Source organism: Hylobates moloch, unplaced genomic scaffold (genome assembly GCF_009828535.3).
Source record: "Hylobates moloch isolate HMO894 unplaced genomic scaffold, HMol_V3 SCAFFOLD_2, whole genome shotgun sequence".
In the NCBI taxonomy this organism is placed as follows: Eukaryota; Metazoa; Chordata; class Mammalia; order Primates; family Hylobatidae; genus Hylobates; species Hylobates moloch.
Window position 1 is genome coordinate 92659508 of NW_026652277.1, and position 23244 is coordinate 92682751.

Sequence of the window (23244 nt, forward strand, 5' to 3'; positions counted from 1 at the left end):
TGCTGTCTGCTGAAGTGTGAGAAGCCATGACAAAAGTGACACCCAGTGGCCTGTGTAGGCTTTAGTTTCTTTGTGTGTTTCCTGGTCTCCTTGCCCAATATGGGTAAGGAAAAGATCACATTCAATCTTATATGTGAAGTCAAATATATCATCATCATTGTAATTGTTAAAATTTGTTTTACAATTAAGAAATAGATGAAAAGATAGATAACCTAAGAAAAACTAAAAGAAAAAGCAAAAACAGAAAAACAAAAAAAAAAAACCAGCTGCATAAGAATATTTTCCTTTTGTGGCAGAACAAAATAGGGCCAAACATTTTGGTGTGCTGTTTTCTGTCAATTTAGTCTGTTCTTGTTAGTTTCTAATCAAAGTACTTACTTAGCATTCATGATTGCTAACATTTGTGATAATTATAATTGATGAGCAAATTATCTATTGTTACCATGACAGTTCTGGTATTTTCGCAGATCAAAGTTTATATACAAGAAAAAAAATCCCAACATGAAAGAATTAGATATTTTTTAACACCAGGTCTCAAATTACCCACCTACTTTGACAGTTTTCGTGTCTTGATTGAATATTTTATTATGATACTACTTAAGATAAAAATGTAAAAGCTAATTTATAGTGACATCTCTTTATGTAAAAGGTTCCCAAGCTGATTTATTACCAGGTTGAAACATGTCAGTGAATACAAACATTTCTAAGGTAAAGAGACTTTTCAATTTTCTTTCACACTGTTAGTCATACAGCTTCAGCTAAATAATTTATATGAAAAACAGGGTCTTTTAATTTTACAATATGCCACTTTATTTTCCTATGATATCTCTTTTAGTTTTATTCTTCAATTTGATACCTGCTGTGTTCTGTACTAAGTAAAAAATTTGGAAGCTATTCCCAATTATAATTCATTTTGATACCTGCACATTTGAGGGAACATAATGCCAAAGATTCAAACTTAGTTCTTCTCAGACTGGATTCTTTACTTATCATCCTCTATTCAGCAACAAAGTAGGTAATCAGTTGCCAAATTGATGCCGTTTTTCCAGTTTTCTAACTGCCTCTGCCATCCTGATTTCGTCTCCTGTTAAATTTATTACATTATGTCATTCTGAAAGGAATTTAGAGAAAGTACACATATATATAAAATTATTTAACCATATTTTATTTTTGGTTGAGGAAGAAGGGGTTAAGGGACTACGCCTAATGATTTACTTACAGTTCTATAGAACTATTCACTAATACAATTAATAAAATAATGCACTGTAATTACAATATAATTTAGATATTCAGGAGCTCTGGGTAGTGATAGATGAATATAATTGCTGAGGCTTAAAAGGATTTTTATAACTGAATTCAAGGATTATTAAAGGGCAAACAGATGACATGAGATTTTATATTGGTGGTAGTTTGTGTTACAGGAGCATTAGAGGTATTGTAAAGTAAGAAAGAGAAGATGAATCCAGGAAGGTGCTATAAGCAGGACAAAGAAGAAACAGCAAAGGAAGCACAAGCTGAAGAAGAAACTGCTTATGGCTTAGTGCATTATCTTCTGGGACAGTGCATGATACAGGAGGTGGCAGTGACAGTAGTTCAGTGGGAAAGAAAGATGTGTTTGGTGGCAGCATTTTGGTGGGAGGGAAAAGGAGAAAATAGGGAAAAGATTAAGGGCAGAGAGAGACCAGATGGTGATCATAATGAGCCAAAACCCAAAAATGTCACAGACTCAAACCTTAGCGGTAGAGACCCAATGAAATGGAAGATTAACAAAAATAGAAAAAATATAATTTATTTTCATAATTTAATGTACTTGTATCATATCTTATCAAAAAGTATTTGAGGTGAATTATTGAAAGAAAGAGAAGATGTTTATTATAAGATTAATAAAATAGAACCAAAAGAGGAAGGGGCAGCATATGGCAACCATAAACATCAGCAGAGAGGCTGTGTGTGAGCAGATACCCCAGAGCTTCCTCCTAGCCCTGATGAAGACGGAAACTTTATAAATCATAAACCATTCATTAAATAGCATTACCTGAAATTAGGGTACCCACAAAATATTTGTCAGAATAAATCTTCCTGGTGAGAAACAGCTCCTGTGTGACAATAGGAGTAAGATTTAACCAATAATAACCTCAATATTTGTTTCACAGTAAATAGAGAAATTAGATTTGCGTAGCTAATTTTGAAAGCAACCTAAGATGAAAACTCATGGCTAACAGTTGAAAAAAACATATCTACAAAAGCAATGACAAAAAAGTCATTGTCTAAATGCGTAGTCTGACTTGATCCAAGGACATTGATTCACATTGATACAGGAGGCGGGTAGAGCCCGAAGGACCCCTCACCAGGGACCCCGCCTTTCTCTGCTTAGGGTAGGTCCTGTGCCCATGGACCCAAGTGAGGACAAGCATTTCTGTTTCCGTGCCCATAAAGTTGCCTTTTGGCCTGCCACACCCCCAATCCTGTGCCCATAAAAATCCGAGAGACCGTAGCGGGCGCAGACACAAATGGCTGGAGGTCAAGAGGAGCAGAAAAGCAAACACTCAGACACCAGCAGACATCGGCAGGCCATCGGTGGCGGGACAACGCAGAATTCAGTCGGGGTGATTAGAGGAGAGTCTCGCTGCTGGGTGGCCCGGCTGCTGGGTGGCCCCACTCCAGGGGAAGACCACCTTCCCAAACCATCCTCCTTCTGGCTCCTCATCCACCTCACTGAGAGCAACCTCCACCACTCAGTAAAACTTTGCACCCATCCTCCAAGCCCACATGTGATCCGATTTTTCCGGTACACTAGGGGAAGAACCGGGGATACAGAAGGCCCTCTGTCCTTTCGATAAGGCAGAAGGTCTAGTTGCGCTGATTAACACAAGCCAACTGTAGACGGCAAAACGGAAAGAGCGCACTGTAACACACGCCCACTGGGGCTTCGCGAGCTGGAAACACTCACCCTAGATGATGCCATGGGGTCGAAGCCCAAAAACGCTCCCCATGACCTGCCCGTCTGCATGCTTCCCCTAGTGGTTTGAGCAGGGGAGCACCAAAGAAGCGAGCCACACCCCTGTCGCACACCCGGCGAGGGGGATAAAGGAACACTCCTCCCATTTCAATATTTAATAAGCACTTATGCTGGGTACTGGGACATGTTTGTGAACAAAATATCCATGATCCCTGGCCATCATGGAGCTTACATTCTGGTAAAGGAGTCAGAACATAAAGTAAAAAAGATATAGAAATAAAATTACCACAAATTATGATAAGAGCTATGAAGAATATTAACACTGCTACCAAGAGTTAAAGGGGCTGGAGGGTGGTTTCCTTGTATAGATTTGGTATCAGGAAAGGCCTCTTTGAGATGACATTAGGAGTATCTGGAGTACTGAATAGACCCATGACACAAGATAACCTTTCCCAATTAACCTCTCTGCCAGGCTTTCAACATGCACCATTTAAACAGTGTCTGTAAGACTGTGCACTCTAGGCAAATTACCTGGAGTGCAGGTATTCTGTACGAGAATTAAGAAAATGTCATGAATTTTAGAAACCAAGAAGCTGGTTTTAAATTTAACAAGTCTAAGCAACATTTCAGCTCAAATGCAAGCTAGAGATGGTACTGAATAAACAGTGGGGTTTAGAGAAGACAGTCATGAAGTATGAAAGAAATACAGACATGGGTTTCAGGTGTTGTTTTAAATTCGAATTGTGTTAACAACAAGTTTAGTGAGTCCAAGTCTTCCTTCCATACTCAGAGAGTCCTCTGGATCTCCGAAGTGACTGCAAGCCACCATGCCCTGGGCAGCTCCACTCTCACAAGCCCCTAGACTACACTAAAAGGGTCCTGCCTGCCAGGCAAGATTGAGGGATATCTCAATCCTTCTCATATGAGCAGCTAACAAGTCTCTTTAGTTTAATAATCCAACATTGTACTATGTTTAAAAATTAGTTTCTTTTGGATGAAAAATTCTGTTTGCATAAAAAATTAAGTGAAAGCAAATATACAATGAAAAATAATTCTCCTCCTGACTTCAGTCTCAAAATCTCTAACCTCCTTCTCCAAAAAGTTGCCAATGGTAAACAGTTCCTTGTGTATAATTCAAGATATACTTAATGTACATACAAGCAATGATACTTGTATTACACACATGCACCCTGCCACTGCCCCCCAACACAATTTAAACCCTAATAGCAGAATAGTACATATATATCCCACGTCACCTTTCCTCTCATTTAGCAAAATATCTTGGAAGTCATACACCACATTTTATAGATCTTAGTTTGATTAATATCTTCCAGTTGATGCTTCTGTTTCTGTTCCCACTCTTCGCTGTTATTAACAGTGCTAAAATAAACATTCTATATAAGTGTTTTTGTGCCCATGTGTGAGCATATCTGGAGGAAAAATTCCTTTTTTTATTATTATTTTTTAATTTCAATAGGTTTTGGGGGGACAGGTGGTGTTTGGTTACATAAATAAGTTCTTTATCGGAGGTTTCTCAGATTTTGGCGCACCCATCACAAGCAGTGCACGCTGTACCCGATATGCAGTCTTTTATCCCTCACCATACCCCATCCTTTGCCCGGAGTCCCCAAAGTCCAACGTATCGTTCTTACGCCTTTGCGTCATCATAGCTTAGCTGCCACATATCAGGGAGAACATACAATGTTTTGGTTTTCCATTCTTGAGTTACTTCCCTTAGAATAATAGTTTCCAATTCCATCCAGGTTGTTCCTTTTAATGGCTGAGTAGTATTCCATGATATATATATATATATACACCACATTTTCTTTATCCACTTGATTGATGGGTATTTGGGCTGGTTCCATATTTTTGCAGTTGCAAATTGTGCTGCTATAAACTTGTGTGTGCAAGTATCTTCTTTGTACAATGACTTCTTTTCCTCTGGGTAGATACCCAGGAATAGGATTGCTGGATCAAATGGTACTTCTGCTTTTAGTTCTTTAAGGAATATCCATCCTGTTTTCCATAGTGGTTGTACTAGTTTACATTCCCACCAACAGTGTAAAAGTGTTCCCTTTTCACCATATCCCGGCCAACATCTATTTTTTTTTTTATTTTTTGATTATAGCCATTCTTGCAAGAGTAAGGTGGTATCTCATTGTGGTTTTGATTTGCATTTCCCAGGTAATTAGTAATGCTGAGCAATTTTTAATATACTTGTTGGCCATTTGTATATCTTCTTTTGAGAATTGTCTATTCATGTCTTTAGCCCACTTTTTGATGGGGTTGTTTGTTTTTTTCTTGCTGATTTGTTTCAGTTCATTGTAGATTCTGGATATTAGTCCTTTGTCAGATGTATAGATTGCAAAAATTTTCTCCTACTCTGTGGGTTGTCTGTTTACTCTGCTGATTATTGCTTTTGCTGTGCAGAAGCTTTTTAGTTTAATGAAGGCCTATCTATTTATGTTTGTTTTTGCTACATTTGCTTTAGGGTTCTTGATCTTTCTCTAAGCCAATGTCTGAAAGGATTTTTTCAATGTTATCTTCTAGAATCTTTATGGTTTCAGGTCTTAGATTTAAGCCTTTGATCCATCTTGAATTGATTTTTGTATAGGGTGACAGATGAGGATCCAGTTTTGTTCTTCTACATGTGGCTTGCCAATTATCCCAGGACCATTTGTTGAATAGGGTGTCCCTTCCCACTGTATATTTCTGTTTGCTTTGCCAAAAATCAGTTCACTGTTTAAGTATCTGGCTTTACTTCTGGATTCTCTATTCTGTTTCATTGGTTTATGCACCTATTTTTATACCAATACCATGCTGTTTTGTTTACCATGACCTGATAGTATAGTCTGAAGTTGGATAATGTGGTGCCTCCAGATTTTTTTTTTTTTTTTTTGCTTAGTCTTGCTTTGGCAATGAGGGGCACTTTTTTGGTTCCATATAAATTTTAGGTTTTTTTTTTTTTTTTCTAGTTTTGTGAAGAATGATGGTGGTAATTTGATGAGAATTGCATTGAATTTGTAGATTGCTTTTGGTAGTATGGTCATTTTCACAATATTGATTCTACCCACCCATGAGCATGGGATGTGTTTCCATCTGTTTGTGTCATCCATGATTTCCTTCAGCAGTGTATTGTAGTTTTGCTCGTAGAGGTCTTCACGTCCTTGGTTAAGTATATTCTTAAGTGTTTTTTGTTTGTTTGTTTCTTTGTTTTTTTTGTAGCTATTGTGAAATCTTGATTTGATTCTCAGTTTGGTCGCTGTTGGTGTATAGGACTGGTGTATAGCTACTGATTTGTGTACATTAATTTTGTATCCTGAAACTTTGCTGAATTCATTAACCAACTGTAGGAGCTTTTTGGATGAGTCTTTAGGGTTTTCTAGATATATGACCCTATCATCAGCAAACAGCAATAGTTTGACTTTCTCTTTACTGATTTGGACCCCTTTCATTTCTTTCTCTTGTCTGACTACTCTGGCTAGGATGTCCCATACTATGGCAAATAGCAGTGGTGAAAGTGGGCATCCTTGTCTTGTTCCAGTTCTCAGGGGGAATGCTTTTAACTTTTCCCTGATCAGTATAATTATGGCTGTGGGCTTGTCATAGCTGGCTTTTATTACATTAAGGTATGTCTCTTCTATGCTGATTTTGCTGAGGGCTTTATCATAAAGGAATGCTGGATTTCATCAAATGCCTTTTCTATATCTATTGAGATGATCATGTGATTTTTGTTTTTAATTCTGCTCATGTGATGTATCACATTTATCGCTTATGTATGTTAAATCATCCCTGCATCCCTGGTACGAAATCCAACTGATCATGGTGGATTATCTTTTTGATATGCTGTTGGATTTGCTTAGCTAGAATTTTGTTGAGGATTTTTTCACCTATGTTAATCAGGGATACTGGTCTGTGGTTTTCTGTTTTTGTTACGTCCTTTCCTGGTTTTGGTATTGGGGGAATACTGGATTCACAGAACGATTTAGGGACAATTCCCTCTTTCTCTATCTTTTGGGATAGGGTCAATAGGATTGGTACCAATTCTTCTTTGAGTATCTGATAGAATTCAGCTGTGAATCTGTCTAGTTTTGGACTTTTGTGACAATTTTTTAATTACCATTTCAATCTCACTGCTTGTTATTGGTCTCTTCAGAGATTTGATCTCTTCCTGGTTTAATCTAGGAGGGTCATATAGTTCTAGAAATGTATCCATCTCCTCTAGGTTCTTAGTTTATGCACATAAAGGTGTTCACAATATCCTTTAATAATTTTTTGTATGTCTGTGGTATCAATTGTAATATCTCCTGTTTCATTTCTAATTGAGCTTATTTGGATCTTCTCTCTCCTTTTCTTGGTAAATCCTGCTAATGTTCTACCAATTTTACTTATCCTTTCAAAGAAACAGCTTTTGTTTCATTTATCTGTTATATTATTTTTTGTTTCAATTTTATTTAGTTCTCCTCTGGTCTTCTTTATTTCTTTTCTTCTGCTGGGTTTGGGTTTGGATTGTTCTTGTTTCTCTAGTTTTGTGAGGTGTGACCTTAGATTGTCTATTTGTGCTCTTTCAGACGTTTTGATACAGGCATTTAATGCTATGAACTTTCCTCTTAGCACTGCTTTTGCTGTTATCTCAGAGGTTTTCATGGGTTGTGTCACTATGATTGTTCAGTTCAAAGAATTTTTAAATTTCCATCTTGATTTCATTGTTAACCCAACAATCATTCAGGAGCAGGTTATTTAATTTCCATGTAACTGCTTGGTTGTGAGGGGTTCTTCTGGAGTTGATTTCCAGTTTTATTCCACTGTGGTCTGAGAAAGTACTTGACATAATTTTGATTTTCTTAAATTTACTGAGACTTTTTTGTAGTCTATCATATTGTCTATCTTTCTTGTGTCCTCTCTTGATGTGGTGTTCTCTCCCTTCCTCTAGGAAAGGGGCTTCCTGAGAATTGAACTGTAGGATTGTTTTTGCTCTTCTGGGTCTAGCCACCCAGCAGAGCTACCAGATTCTGGGCTGGTAGTGGTGAGTGCCTGCACAGAGTCCTGTGATGTGATCTGTCTTCTTTCATGCGCGTCCATGTGAAGAGACCACCAAACAGGCTTTGTGTGAGCAACATGGCTGTTTATTTCACCTGGGTGCAGGCGGGCTGAGTCTGAAAAGACAGTCAGGGAAGGGAGATAGGGGTGGGGCCATTTTATAGGATTTGGGAAGGTAATGGAAAATTACAGTCAAAGGGGGTTGTTCTCTGGTGGGCAGGGGTGGGGGTCACAAGGTGCTCAGTGGGGGAGCTTCTGAGCCAGGAGAAGGAAATTCACAGGGTTAATCACTCAGTTAAGGTGGGGCAGGAACAAATCACAATGGTGGAATGTCATCAGTTAAGGCGGGGCAGGGCCTTTTCACTTCTTTTGTGATTCTTCAGTTACTTCAGGCCATCTGGGTGTATACGTGCAAGTCACAGGGGATGCGATGGCTTGGCTTGGGCTCAGAGGCCCGACATCTTCAGGTCTTGTAGCCATGGATACCAGCACCTGCTCTGGTGGAGGTAGCAGGGGAGTGAAGTGGACCCTGTGAGAGTTCTTGGTTGTGATTTTGTTTAGTGCCCTGGTTTTGCGTTTGTTGGCCTCCAGCCAGGAGGTGGAGCTTTCAAGAGTGCATCAGCTCAGGTCCTATAAAGAGGATGAAAACTTGCCCTATAGACACCTGGTTAAGTATTCAGGTTTCTCAGGTAGTGGGCAGAGGCATAGGGCTCCCAAGAAGTTATAGCCTTTGTCTTTGGCTACCAGTGCAAGTAGAGAAAAATCACCAGGTGGGGGCAGGGATATGCCTGTCTGAGCTCAGCCTCTCCTTGGGTGGGGCTTGCTGTGGCTGTGGTGGGGGATGGGTGTGGTTCCCTGTCCAGCGGAGTTATACTCCCAGGGGTATTATGGCTGCCTCTGCTGAGTCATACAGGTCACCAGGGAAGTGGGGAAAAGCCAGTACTCAAAAGCCTCAACCCGTTCCCAAGCAATCCACAGTCCTAACGGCTGGTCTCACTCCCACTGTGCCTCCCAACTACAGCATCGAGGCTACTTCCAGGCAGCTGGTGACCAGGGCCGAGAACTTGCCCTAGACCATGAGCCTCCCCATTGAGAAAGCAAGCAGACTCACAGTTTTTTGGCATCTCAGGGGGCCTGCAGGGGTGATGCGGTTCTTCAAAGGGTCTGTGGATTCTCTTGGCTTTCCTGGTATGTTTCTGTGGTAGTTCTTGAAGCAAAAGTTCACGATGTGAGTCTCCATACTGCTCTGTCCATCTGAGTGGGAGCTGCAAGCTAGTCTTGCTTCCTATCCGTCATCTTAATCCCCCTGAGGAAAAATTTCTAAATTGGAATTGCTAAGTCAAAGGAGATGCACATTTTAGGTTTTGTAACAATTACCAAATTCCATTCTAAAGAGGGAACACGAATTTATATTCCCATTAATAACAAACGAAAAGCAAATGTCCATGCGTCAAACAACATGGTAACTGTTTTACTTATAATAATCTTTAGAGAAGGTATGATTATTATTCCTAATTTAAAACTGAGTTAACTGAGGCACTGCTTAACTGAAGTAGGTTAAGCAACTTGACAAAAGTCACACAGAATTAACTGAATAAACTGGGAGCTGGGGTCAACAGTCTACCCTCTTACCCCTTATGCTATACAGCCTCCCTGAATTTCAGTCCCAACTCTCTCACTTAAAGCTGACAGCCTGGCCAAATTGTTTACCTCAGCTCTATAGTTTCTTTATATTTAAAAGGTGATAAAATGTATCTCAAAATATTAATATGAGGATAAAATGAGACAATGTCAAGAAAATTTCATGCAAGAGGGGTTAAACAAATGTAAATTTGCTTTTTTCCTATTGAGAAACATAAATCACAAAGAAAAATAATCTATTTCCCTGGCAAATTTTTTTCAGTAGCTAGAAAATTAAAGAAGCAAATTTGACCCATTTTAATGTTAAAATGAAAGCAATAAAGCCAACAGATATTAGGAGCTGTGATGGAACTCCCCTCCCTGTCTTTCTCATACAAAGTCTTTAATGCTGATGGGTTTGCTTTTGGCCTAGCTTCTTTGCACAGTATTGTTTGCAACCAGGGTCATTTTGCTTGGCTGATTCCTTAATGCCCAACCTTATTCTCTTTCTCTAGAAATGTGGATGGAATAAGGATTGCTAAAGCTATGTGTTCTGGGAACACTGAACCACCTATTCCAAGACAGCCTTGAATGAACCTTCTCTTCAGTCTCCACAATCCAGGACTGCACAAGGAGGGTGACCCGTGCATTTCTTTACTCCATACAAGTCAGCTTCACAGTGTGCAGGATGTTCATGTACAACCTCACACTGCTGGCCTGTCTCTTCCCATCTCTGAGTGGTCAGTATAGCTCAGTAATAGGTTCCAAATGGGAAGGGTGACATTTATCCATGGCTGAGCTCAGAAAACTTACAACCACATAAAATGTCAAAATTTAAAACTCACTGTTTTTACAATCAGGTTATAAAATAACAAACACCCTGACAATTATGCTAACTCTATCCTTCACTTTCACACTTGCCTGATCCATTACCCTACCTGTGAGTCCTGATGCTTTCCTCACCCCGATACGTCCATATTATGCTCCCTACCCCATTCCCTCTACAACAAGGGTGCTAATCAGAAATGGAGTGAGGCTCAAGTATTTATCCATTCATTTTTCTCCACAAATATTTTTTAAGGGCCATACACTATTCAAAGCACTGGAATGAATATGCTTGTCTTTCCTTCTTTTTTTCCTTCTTTCTTTTCTTTTTCTTTCTTTCCCTTCCTTCCTTCCGTCTTCTTTCTTTCCTTCCTTCCTTTTGTTTTCTTCCTTTCTCTCTCTCTCTTCAATTATTTTCCTTTCAGATTACGTAATTATTTTTACTTGGAAAATTTAACATTTTATCTCTTTTAGCTGGGTCAAATATGTCTAATTTCAAAGTAGCCAAGTCATAATGTCCTATAGCACCAAAAAGTGTTTCAGCTCATAGATTTCCAAATAATGTAATTTAGAAAATAGAAATAATTGCAGATTCACACACAAAAATTTTTATTTATTTTTTTATTCTTTTTTTTTTTTTTTTTTTTGAGATGGAGTCTCGCTCTGTTGCCCAGGCTGGAGTGCAGTGGCGCAATCTCAGCTCACTGCAAGCTCCGCCTCCCAGGTTCACGCCATTCTCCTGCCTCAGCCTCTCCGAGTAGCTGGGACTACAGGCGCCCGCCGCCTCTTATTTATTTATTTTTTTGAGATGGAGTCTCTCTCTGTCACCCAGGCTGGAATGCAGTGGCACGTTCTCAGCTCACCGCAACCTCCGCCTCCCAGGTTCAAGCAATTCTCCTGCCTCAGCCTCCCAAGTAGCACACAAACAAATTTTAAATGATCCTATGGACAAAAGGTTCTGTTCTTTCCATTAGTGCTACCACTATTGCACATTTATGAAATGTACACATTATGTACATTTAGAGACATGTACAAGGAAAATCTGTCTCTAAAAGGCTTCCAAATTTAGTAAATTGGGATATTTTACAATCACCTGTTTTAGTTTATGATAAATACAATTTACTTCTTCATTTTATGCACTCTGGTCAAATTAGAGCAGTTAGTTCATGCTTTAATGCATTAACACAACACAGCAAAAAGCATATAAAAATATAAAAGAAAACCCCCGAACCACATGTCTGAGTTCAAAGCCTGTTAAGCATTCCTGTGCACCAGAAATAGAAAAGAAATGCAGAACTGAGCAGAGCTGAGGCCGCAGCCATGCTGGGCTCTTGTCCTGAAGTAGGCAGTGACAGCTGAGAACCAGGGAAGGATAATTGAAGGTGTTCCATGGAAATTAGCATACTGGAGCCAGATTTGAAAACAGAGGCTAGATGAGGCTCCTTCTGTTAAAAGGAGGTTAAAAATCTGCAGCCAACCATTCCCTGGGGCTATGGCTTTGCAGAGAACTTCAGAAACAAGAGAACTAACACACATTGCACTTGAGGAAGGGTGCTAAATGCACCTGGCCTGGGGCCTGATGTCGTATGCCTGCTGAGACCAAGGGCAGGTGTTCTGCAATGTCATACAGCACTAGGTTTGGAAGTAGGGTTCAGGAACTTGGGAGAAGGAAATGCAAAACTGCTAGATAGAGAAATGGGAAGAAAGAGAAAGAAGGGGAGCAATTTCATTCAACATGATGCTGCAAAACAGAATTTCAAAGCGGGAGAATTCTAATGCTGTGAAAGTAATCCTGCCAAAAATCGACAATTGGAACATAATTTCATTCCAGGTGAAATTTTATTAAACTGATCTAGCCAAAACTTAAGAATAAATATGCTTTGAGTGCTTAAGGGGAAAAATGGAAAAAACTATGCAATTTTTTTAAAAAACATAAAATGTGAAAAGCAGACAGATATGAAACAAGCCAAGTAAATTAAAAAGCAGGATGATTAGACATCTTGGAAGTTAAAAATCTATTCATTGCAATAAAAATTCAAAGATATGGTAAACTTTGGAACAGAGGCAACAAAAGAAAAATAATAAATTGAAAAATATTACTGAGGGATTTACCCAGAAGACAGCATAGAGAATAAAATATGGAAGAATGCTAAGCAGAGAGATCACACAGTGTAGTATGCCTGGGAGAGTCCCAATTTACATCTGTTGTCCTGATATAATTATTAGTGGCACTTCTTTTAACTCCCAAATGCATCTTCCCTGATTCTCAGGGAAGGAGAATCTGAGAATTCTGAGAATCAGGGAAGGAGAAGTGAAGGTGCTCCATGGAAATTAGCAGACTGGAGCCAGGTTTGAAAACAGAGGCTAGGTGGGGCTCTGGTTATATAATAAATATAATTATATAAATATAATTTATTAGGCAATAAGTTATATGGTCACCTAAAACTATATAGGATAGTCTGAAGACAAATAGGACTGCCTATTTTTCTTTAAGGAAGGAAAAAGTAGAGAGAGTCACAAGAAAGTAATATTTGGAGAGAAAAGAGCTGTGAGTTTTCCAAAATTGAATAAAAATATGTCCTCAAATTGAAAATGAACTATAAAAACCAAGAAGGATCTACAAAAATATATTCATACCCAGACTTATAAAACTGGAATACATCAAGAATTAGGAGATGTTTTCACCAGTTACAAGGAGAAAAACAGGTTACCAACAAGAAATGGTAATTAAACAATAAATCAAGTGGGTTTCTCATTAGCAACCATAGATGCCATGAAACAATAGAGAAATAAATTCAATGTAATGAGGGGAAACTGGAAATTTAGAATATTATATCCAAATAACTTAGTAACACAAACAAGGTGCTGGAAAATAGATTCTCAACCTATAATATATTCCTGTTTAGGTTCTTGGGTTTCTGAGTAGGATATAGGATAAAAATACTAGATAATTTCAGATATTTTTTAAATTATAGTTATAATTAATATATAATTCGCAGCTTTGTATGTTAAAAGCTTAAAAATATTCTTATTGGGAATTAACAAATTGAATATATCTATATATGGAAATGTAAAGGACCAAGACCAGAGAAGACAATTTTGAAGAAGGACAAAATCCCTCTAAGGGTTATCAAGATGTATTGCAAAGTGATGATATTTAAGACAGTTTTGCATTAGCATAAAAATAGACAAATAGAAATATGGAAAAGAATAGAAACATTTGTGACCATTTGTTTCATGATAAAGCATAATGTAAATGAAAAAAGAATGGTATTTTTAATAATGATTTTGGGGCCGGGCGCGGTGGCTCACGCTTGTAATCCCAGCACTTTGGGAGGCCGAGGCGGGCGGATCACAAGGTCAGGAGATCGAGACCACAGTGAAACCCCGTCTCTACTAAAAATACAAAAAAAATTAGCCGGGCGTGGTGGCGGGCGCCTGTAGTCCCAGCTACTCGGAGAGGCTGAGGCAGGAGAATGGCGTGAACCCGGGAGGCAGAGCTTGCAGTGAGCCGAGATTGTGCCACTGCACTCCAGCCTGGGTGACAGAGTGAGACTCCGTCTCAAAAAAAAAAAAAAAAAAAAAAAAAAATGATTTTGGGTCAACTGGTTATCTATATGAGGAAAAAACACATTTTGACATCCTACCTCACATGACACACAAAAATCAGTTCAGGGTTGGGGGTATATGCCTACCTGAAAAGTAACAATTAAACATCAGGAGGGTAAGAAAGAATATCTTTACGACCTTAAGATGGGCAAATTTTTTTTTAAGAAAAATAGTGATTAATGGGACATAATTAAAATTAAGAATCTCTGTTCATCAAAAACCCCAGTAAAATAGTCATATGGTTTGGCTGCCTCCCCACCCAAATCTCATCTTGAATTGTAGATCCCATAATCTCCATGTATCATGGGAGGGACCCGGTGGGGAGTCATTGGATCATGGGGGTGGTTTCCTCCATGCTGTTCTTGTGATAGTGAGAGTTCTCGTGAGATCTGATGGTTTTATAAGTGTCTGGCATTTCCCCTGCTTGCACTCATTCTCTCTCCTGCCACCCTGTGAAGAGATGCCTTCTGCCATGTGTAAGTTTCCTGAGTCCTCCCCAGCCATGACGAACTGTGAGTCAATTAAACCTCTTTTCTTGATAAATTGCCCAGTCTTGTGTATTTCTTCATAGCAGCATGAGAACAGACTAACACAAATAGTGGAAGAGAAGACCACCAACTGGAGAAGATACTTTCAATATTTTTACCTGACAAAAAATTATTATCCAAAACATATTAAATGTTTCTGTGAAGCAATATAAAAGACAGACAATCCATTAAAAAATTGGAACAAACTTGGATATTGAACAGGTAATACATGAAATATAATACATAAATGGGTGATAGCCATATAAAGTGCTCAAAATCATTAGTAATCAATGAATTAAAAATTGTGTGCATGCAACTACACTCATCAGAATAGGTAAAATCTAGAGAAACAAGTATTACCATATATTGAGGATATGCAGCAATTGGAGCTTTTATGCACTACACATGGGAATATAAATTGGTACAACCTCTTCAGAAAACTATTTGGCAGTAACTACTAAAGCTAAACACACGCATAGCCTACAACCCAGTAATGCCAGTACTTCACTCCTAGGTATATACCCAACAGAGTTGTAAATGAAATGTCAATGAAAGGCAGGTACAAAGAATGAAATGAAATGAGAGAATGTTTAAAACAGCATTATTTGTAATCCCCAAACACTAGAAACAATCCAAATGTCCAGCAAGCGTAGAATGGATAAATAAATTGTGGTGCATTCGTTTAATGGGATACTTCATAATAATAAAAGTAAATTAATCATCAATATAATCAATAACATAGATGAGTCTAATAACATAAGAATGAGCGATAGCAGCCAGATGCAGAGTTCATGTAAAATTATCCCATTTATAAAAAGTTCAAAACAGGCAAAGCTAATCTATGGTAAAGAAGACAGATATGGTTAACCTTAAGAAGAGAAGGGAGATACTGAGGGCAATTCAGGGTATATTGGCAATGTTCTACGTCTTAATCTGGGTTATAATCACACGGATGTATTTACTTTGCGAAAATTTATTAAAATCAACATTTCTGCGTATAAGTATGCTCATCTGTATATATTTGCTATACATGAAATAGAAAAATAAGGCATAATCTTAGGGTTACTAATATAGAAATAGAAATAATCTTGATATTTTTCAAACCTCCAGAGGAATCAAAAGAAGGAGGAAGAATAGAATGATTTGGAGGAACAGAAGGAGAAAGTAGAGGAGTTGGAAAAAAGGAAGAAAAAGAAAAATGCAGAATCCTTTGTCAATCCAACAGAACACAGCAAAAAAGCAAAGAAAGTGAAAGGTAAGTAGATAGCACAAAAGGAAATGGTACAAATAAGCCCCAAAGTGTAATGTATCAGAGTCACTGTGGATAAAATTCACCTATTAAAAGGCAGAGATGGGATAATAATAACATAAATTCTGCTGTATCCTGGTTATAAAAGGCACACCTAACACCAAACCAAAAGAAAATTTTGAACATAAAGTTTTGAAAAAGTAAGGGGTTTTTAGAGTAAGATGATGTGTTAGTCCATTCTCATGCTGCTAATAAAGACATACCCAAGACTGAGTAATTTGTAAAGAAAAGAAGTGTAATTGACTCAGTTTTGCATGGCTGGGGAAGCCTCAGGAAACTTACGATTATGGTGGAAGGGGAAGCAAAAACATCCTTCTTCACATGGCGGCAGCAGAAGGAAGTGCCCAGCAAAGAGGGAAAACCCCTTATAAAACAATCAGATCTCTTGAGAACTCACTCACTATCACGAGAACAGCAGCATGGGGGAAACCGCCCCATGATTCAATTACCTCCCACCAGGTCCCTCCCACCACACGTGGGGATTATGGGAACCACAATCCAAGGTGAGATATGGATGAGGACACAGCCAAACCATATCAGGGGCATTATAAAATAATGGAGAACAATCCCCAAGCCAATAAAATAATCTTTAACTTGTATGCACTTAAACATAACATCGCACTAGGCAGAGAAAACTGACAGGATTATAAAAACTGACAAATCCAGAACTATAGTGGGATATGTTAAACACTTCAGTAAGAAAAAAGGTCAAAAATAAAAAAGAAAAAGAAGAAAAAACAGGTCAAATAGAAAAAAGCTAGAAGAATATAGAATATTTGAAATACTTGGTTGTACCTAGCCCCGGCTTAGCTCTCTCCCTACTCCTGCCTATCTTCCAAAACATACACACCTAAATCCTCAGGCTACTCAGAAGTGAGTAGAAATCAATTACAAGCTCTCAAGCTACATCTTGTAGAGAAATACCCTCACATTCAGTTAATAAGGGAAGGGACCTAAGGGGAGTTCACTCAATCTATACCAGAACAAAAAACAGAGTTTAGATGCAGAGCTCACTGAAAATATGAACAAGATGAAAAAAGAATCACATGAGAACTAGGTAAGCAGAACAAAAAATAAGAATGAAAGAAACTCTAGCAACAAAGAACACAGAGAAATATTCATGCTATAGAAAATCTTATTAAGTACATGAAATGAATAAAATACCAGCTCAAATGTAAGATGATAACAATACAGAATGATGTAGAAATGGAAACTGAAAATATAAGGAAACAAATTGAAACTAAAATAACACCATTACAGAACTTATAAACAAATTACATGCAGAAAGAAATTGAATGGACATGGCTGAAAAATAAATTGCTCTACAAAGAAAAGGCTTGAGATAAGCACGGTAAAATCAACGGAAAAAGATTAACAGATTAGTAGAAATAGAGAGAAGATAATAGCTAAGGAGTAGTGACAAATATGCCATTATATAAAGATAATAGGTATCTCTGAATTGAAAAACCAGTAAATGAGTCAGAAAAAGTATTCCAATAGAAAATAGAAAAATAATCCTGAAATGCAAGAATAAGACACTCCGCAACTCAAAAGTGCATATCATATTCCAAGACAAACATATTCAACACTATTTTTCTTAAGTCATATTCTTTTGTTACTGAATTTAAGAATAAGAAAAAATTATTTAACCATCCAGAGACAAATAATAAGCCTCTTATATTTGGGAGCAAAGCAGACTGGACTCAGTCTTCTCTGGAGTAACATTCTAGGTTACAGGATGATAAAGCAATGTCTACCAAATTCTAAAGGAAAAGAAATGTGATCCAAAAATATTGTATTCCACTAAGATTCCACTCAAGTATAAATACCATAAATAGATATTCTTAAATGCGAGAGAATATAGTCATGTATTGCTTAATGACAGGGATACATTCTGAGAAATGCATCCTTAGATTGATCTCGTTACTGTGGGAATAGTGTACTTACACAAACCTGATGCTATAACCTAATACACACCTAGGCCATATCATATAGCCTAGATCCTAAGCTACAAACCTGTACAGCATGCTAATGTACCAAATACTGTAGGCAATTGTAACATAATGGTAAGTATTTGCATATCTAAACCTATCTAAACATAGAAAAGGGATAGTAAAAATACAGTATAAAAGTTTTTTTTTGTTTGTCTGTTTGTTTTTTAATGGTACTCTTGTATAGGACACTTAGTATGAATGGAGCTTGCAGGACTGAAAGTTGCTCCAGGTGAGCCAATGAGTGAGTGGTGAGTCAATGTGAAGGCCTAGGATATTACTGCACACTACCATAGACTTCATAAACACCATAGAATTAGGCTCCAGTAAATATATTTTAAATTTTTTTCTTCAGTAATAAATTAATCTTAGTTTAGTGTAACTTTTTTACTTCATAAACTAATAATTTTTTTTACTTTATAAACTTTTAAGTTGTTGAGTCTTTTTTTTTTTTTTTTTTTTTTTTTGAGACAGAGTCTTGCTCTGTGGCCCAGGCTGGAATGCAGTGGCGCCATCTGGGCTCACCGCAAGCTCCACCTCCTGGGTTCTCGCCATTCTCCTGCCTCAGCCCCGCTGAGTAGTTAGGACTACAGGCTCCCGCCACCAGGCCCGGCTAAATTTTTTTTAGTAGAGACGGAGTTTCGCCGTGTTAACCAGGGTGGTCTCTATCTCCTGACCTCGTGATCCGCCCGCCTTGGCCTCCCAAAGTGCTGGGATTACAGGTGTGAGCCACCGCGCCCAGCCTGTGGAGTCTTTTGAAATAACATCTAGCTTAAAACACAAACGCATTGTACAAAAATATTAGTACAAAATAGAACAAATAGTATAGTTAGTATAATATAGTACAGTAGTACAAAAACCTTTCTTTCTTTATATCTTCATGCTATAAGCTTTTTAATTTTTTTAAGTGTTTTTGTTAAAAACGAAGGCATACACATACCCATTAGCCTAGGCCTACACAGGGTCAGGATCATCAGTTTCACTGTCTTCTATCTTCACATTTTGTCCCACTGGAAGGTCTTCAGGGGCAACAAAATGCATGGAGCTATATCAGGTACAGTGGCTCATGCCTGTAATCTCAGCACTTTGGGAAGCTGAGGGGGAAGGATCACTTGGTATCAGGGGCTGGAGACCAGCCCGGGCAATACAGTGAGACCTCGTCTCTGCTAAAAATTTCAAAAAAAAAAACCACACACACAAAAGAGTTAACTGGGCGTGTTTAACTGTAGTCCCAGCTACTTAGGGGGCTAAAGCGGGAGGCTCGTTTGAGCCTGGGAAGTCAAGGCTGCAGTGAGACCTCATTCTGCCTCTGCACACCTGGGTGACAGAGCAAGACCTTGTCTCAAACCAAAACAAAAACACATGGAGGTGTTATTTCCTGTGATAACAGTGTCTTCTTCTGGAACATCTCCTGGAAACTTACCTAAGGTTCCTCTTGAGCAGGTGTCACTCTTTCCAGAAATATGTCCATAGTTATTTGTTTGGTTTGTTTCCTTTTTCAGCATAGATTTGCTTGTAAGTAGATAATGCATCATGAGCATCTTCTCTATTGATGAAAATCTTTCGGTGTTGGGATCTATTTATAACTGCATCATCACAAACATGTGAGTAATGCGTTGCACTACATTATGATGGCCATGAAGTCACTAGACCATAGGAATTCTCAGCTTCATTATAATCTTAAAGCACCACTGTCATATGTGCAGTCCACTGTTGACTGATTATTACGTGGCACATGGCTGTGAAAAGATGATAGCACGCATTAGCTTTCTTGCGGCTCCAGGAACTGTCCAGCACGGTAAGTGAAATTTTTTTAAAAATCCTAAACATAGGCCAGGCGCAGTGGCTCACGCCTGTAATCCCAGCACTTTGGGAGGCCGAGGCGGGCGGATCATGAGGTCAGGAGATCGAGACCATCCTGGCTAACACAGTGAAACCCCATCTCTACTAAGAATACAAAAAATTAGCAGGGCGCGGTGGAGGGCGCCTGTAGTCCCAGCTACTCTGGAGGCTGAGGCAGGAGAATGGCATGAACCCGGGAGGCGGAGCTTGCAGTGAGCCGAGATCGTGCCACTGCACTCTGGCCTGGGTGAAAGAGCGAGACTCCGTCTCAAAAAAAAAAAAAAAAAAAAAAAAAATCCTAAACATAATATTGAGAGATTTGCAAATATCAAGGTTAAAGGGAATATTCTAAAAGTTTCAGAGAGAAAAGACAGCAACACTGAAGTCATGCAAGGTGCATCAACTTCAAAAGTCTGATGAAAACTGACTTCGAACTTAAACATCTTTACCCAGCCAAATCATTCATCAAGTATGATGAGAGAATAAAAGTATTTTCCAATCTCTAAAGACTCAGAAAATGTATCTCCCCTGCATCGTTTATTATGAGGTTACTTATGGGTCAGAAAGAAACATTGAAAAAAGTAATTAAAAATGGGGAAGGCATGGGATGTAGGAAACAGCAAGTCTAACCTGGGACAAGAAGAAAGGGAAGATCCAAGCTGACTGCTGTGCAGCAAAATCAGTCCTAAAGTAGGGTCCGAAAATAAGTGTACATTTTTAAAAAGGTGTATGCCGGGGCAGAGTGGTATTTCATAAACTTGATAGTATCCTTAAAATGACTATCATAAACCTAAAGATTGGCTAAAGAAAAAAAAAGACAAGTAGAAATTTGAGGGAAAGGGGCACTGTACACAAAAACTGTGTTATGTAATCACTGCTTGGCTCAGCAATGAACCACATTCACATAGTTGTGATAATGTAAGCAATGCCTGCTGATTTTTCAACTTCTAACGTCTAAACAGAGTCAAAACATGGACAATCAAACTGTAGTTATATGATAAAAGGTAATTTTTTTCAGGCTCACTAATACAAAAGTGAAAACAAATCTTGCAAACGTAAGGAAGAGAAAGTGGGGAGAGATTGAGGGCCTTCTTCACCTTACAAGGTATGGGGTCAAGATAGGTTGTGTCTAACTAACAGAACAAGAAATCAGGGGAAAACATATAGTCTTGGAGGTATGAAAGTAACCAAAAGAGGAATTAAAAGTAGTAAAACTTGCTGTGGGAAGAGGAAGAGAGGGGAGTCAGAGGAAGTATAAGTGAGCTAAAACTTCATTTACCATGGCAGGAAGTTGGTAGATAATGTTTAAAGTAGATGATCCAAATCATCATGACTAATCAACTTAGAATTTTAAAAATGTAAAATAAAAGTTATCAAGGGTTTAAGATGACATACTCAGGAAGGGATGGGATGTGGTAACCGATTGTTGCTTTTTATAGCAAGCCCCTTAATGCTGTTTATTCTTTATAAAATTTTCCTTATTTTGACAAAATTGTAAATGTTATAACTATATATGCATGTATACACACACACATATATACACACACATTTTAAAGGAGTGGCTATTAATAAAATATAATCATAGTAAATAGTATCTCTTCTTATAAAACAATGTCTGCCATCTATCCACCTAAGAAATGTATAAACAGATTTTTACAACAATATTTAGCTCACATTTCCAAGTGGTAGGGTTTCAGGAGATTTTGACGTTGTTATTCTTACTTTTCTGTATTCCCTGAATAATTATTGTCTTTATATCACTTTTCTAATAATAGCATCTTTATTGTATACTCTCAATGCTGGGAGGGCAGGGGATCTAAATAAACAAAAGTGGAAGCAGGGAGGAGGCCATGAAACTATTACAAAAGCCCATGTGAGAAAACATAGTTGTGTGGACTAAGAAGCTTACATTTGAAATGAAGAGAAGCAGCCAGGTTCATGACATAATTCGGAGGGAGAAACAACAGTACTCTAGGCTTGAATGTTGATGGTAGGAACAAGAGGAATCAAGACCATAGTTGCTCACCTGAGCTATCATGAGCATGGAGGCCATAGACAGAGAGAGAATTGAAGTTTTATTTCCAAGTTGAAAGTAGTTAAAGACAGGATTGAGAATTTGGCTTTATACAGCCTAAATTTGAATATTTGAGAAACATACAAGTAATAGTCATGTAGTCATTTGCATATATGCAGTTATTTGCATATGCTGTCATGCTGAACGTATACATTTGACATTTGTCAGCAAATAGAAAGGATATAAAGCTGTGAGAATGTATGAGAGCACCTAGAAGTGAGGACTGAGAAAAGGCAGAAGAGAACCTTGGACCAAGCACAGATGGCCTCCAACAATGATAGATCTGAGACAGAGAGGGAATCCTGGAAACAAGCTAAGAAGAGAGAGCAGGGATAATTTGGTAGGTAATTCAGCAGAGTGTGGCTTCAGGGAAGCCGAGGGAGGAGGCTCTTTCCAGGAGGAGGGAGCATTGAAGTCCTTGAAGTAAGAGGGAAGGGGCTACAACCCCAAGCAGAATGTTTAGCTCTTTATTGGATAAGGGACACTTTATACGTCATAACAAAAGGGAAGAAGAAAAAAAGGGAAAGGGTTGCAGGTGTAGATATCTTTTGTAGCCTCAGTGGCGAGAAGATGGAGTCTGATGGCTTCTATTTTCTAGATGTAGCAGGAGATAAGATCATCTGCTGAGACTGAGGAGAGAAAAAAGGCAGAAAATTACGGCTGGTGGAGAGATGACAGCATTAGGTGGAACCCTCAAGTGATCTTAGGGCCATTAATACTCATTACCTAGTTACTTTAGTTATGGAATCAGTAATCTTAATCATATTTTCATTTTCAATAGCCTAGGTTTTGTTTAATCAATTTCCTGAATAAAGGAATACTAGTATTCAATCAGACATACATAGAATCATAGAATGTTCGAATGTAAAGAAATCTTAGATATTGTATGCCCCAGTCTTCACTATACAGATTATAAAACTAAGGCTTAATTTAAGGAATTTTTCTAAAATTAAAGAATTAGTTGGTGACAGGTAGAAATAAAACATAAGCTTTTAGATTCTCAATCTATTGGTATGAAAGCTCAGATACACGGTTACACAGACACACAGACACATTCCTCTGCACAGAAAATCAAAAAGGATTACTAGACTCAACTAATGTCAACTAAAAAATTAGTCCTTGTCAGTTTCTTTGGGCAATAATACAAATATATATTGCAATATTGCACACAGTGAGCTTCTGAAGACGTGTAAAAATTTTAAATACACAGTAACTAACTGCTAAAGAAGAAATCTATATTGAATATGTTTTGAAAGATAGGCATCTTTTCACAGTCTCTATTATCAAATAATTCATCTCATTTTATTTGGTAGTTATTATTTCTTAGAGACATAGTTTATCACCTTCCATTATTCCAATAGCTTCCTAAGTTTCTCCACAAAAAAATCCCAAGAGGTAGGGAAAATTATTCCCTGCTTGTATTTTTGTCATTTGATTAATATTTTCAG

At 38.1% G+C, this 23244-nt stretch overlaps 2 long non-coding RNA genes across 2 annotated transcripts; one reads left to right on the forward strand and one right to left on the reverse strand.

The window, feature by feature from the left end:
- Positions 1 to 1063: 1063 nt before the first annotated feature.
- Positions 1064 to 19371, reverse strand: LOC131382779 (uncharacterized). Its single transcript, XR_009212369.1, has 3 exons — positions 19304 to 19371; positions 2036 to 2096; positions 1064 to 1111 (listed from the first exon to the last, which is right to left on the reverse strand). It is a non-coding gene; the product is annotated as an uncharacterized LOC131382779 (long non-coding RNA).
- Positions 15702 to 20627, forward strand: LOC131382777 (uncharacterized). Its single transcript, XR_009212367.1, has 3 exons — positions 15702 to 15835; positions 19383 to 19484; positions 20078 to 20627. It is a non-coding gene; the product is annotated as an uncharacterized LOC131382777 (long non-coding RNA).
- The last annotated feature ends 2617 nt before the right edge of the window (positions 20628 to 23244 follow it).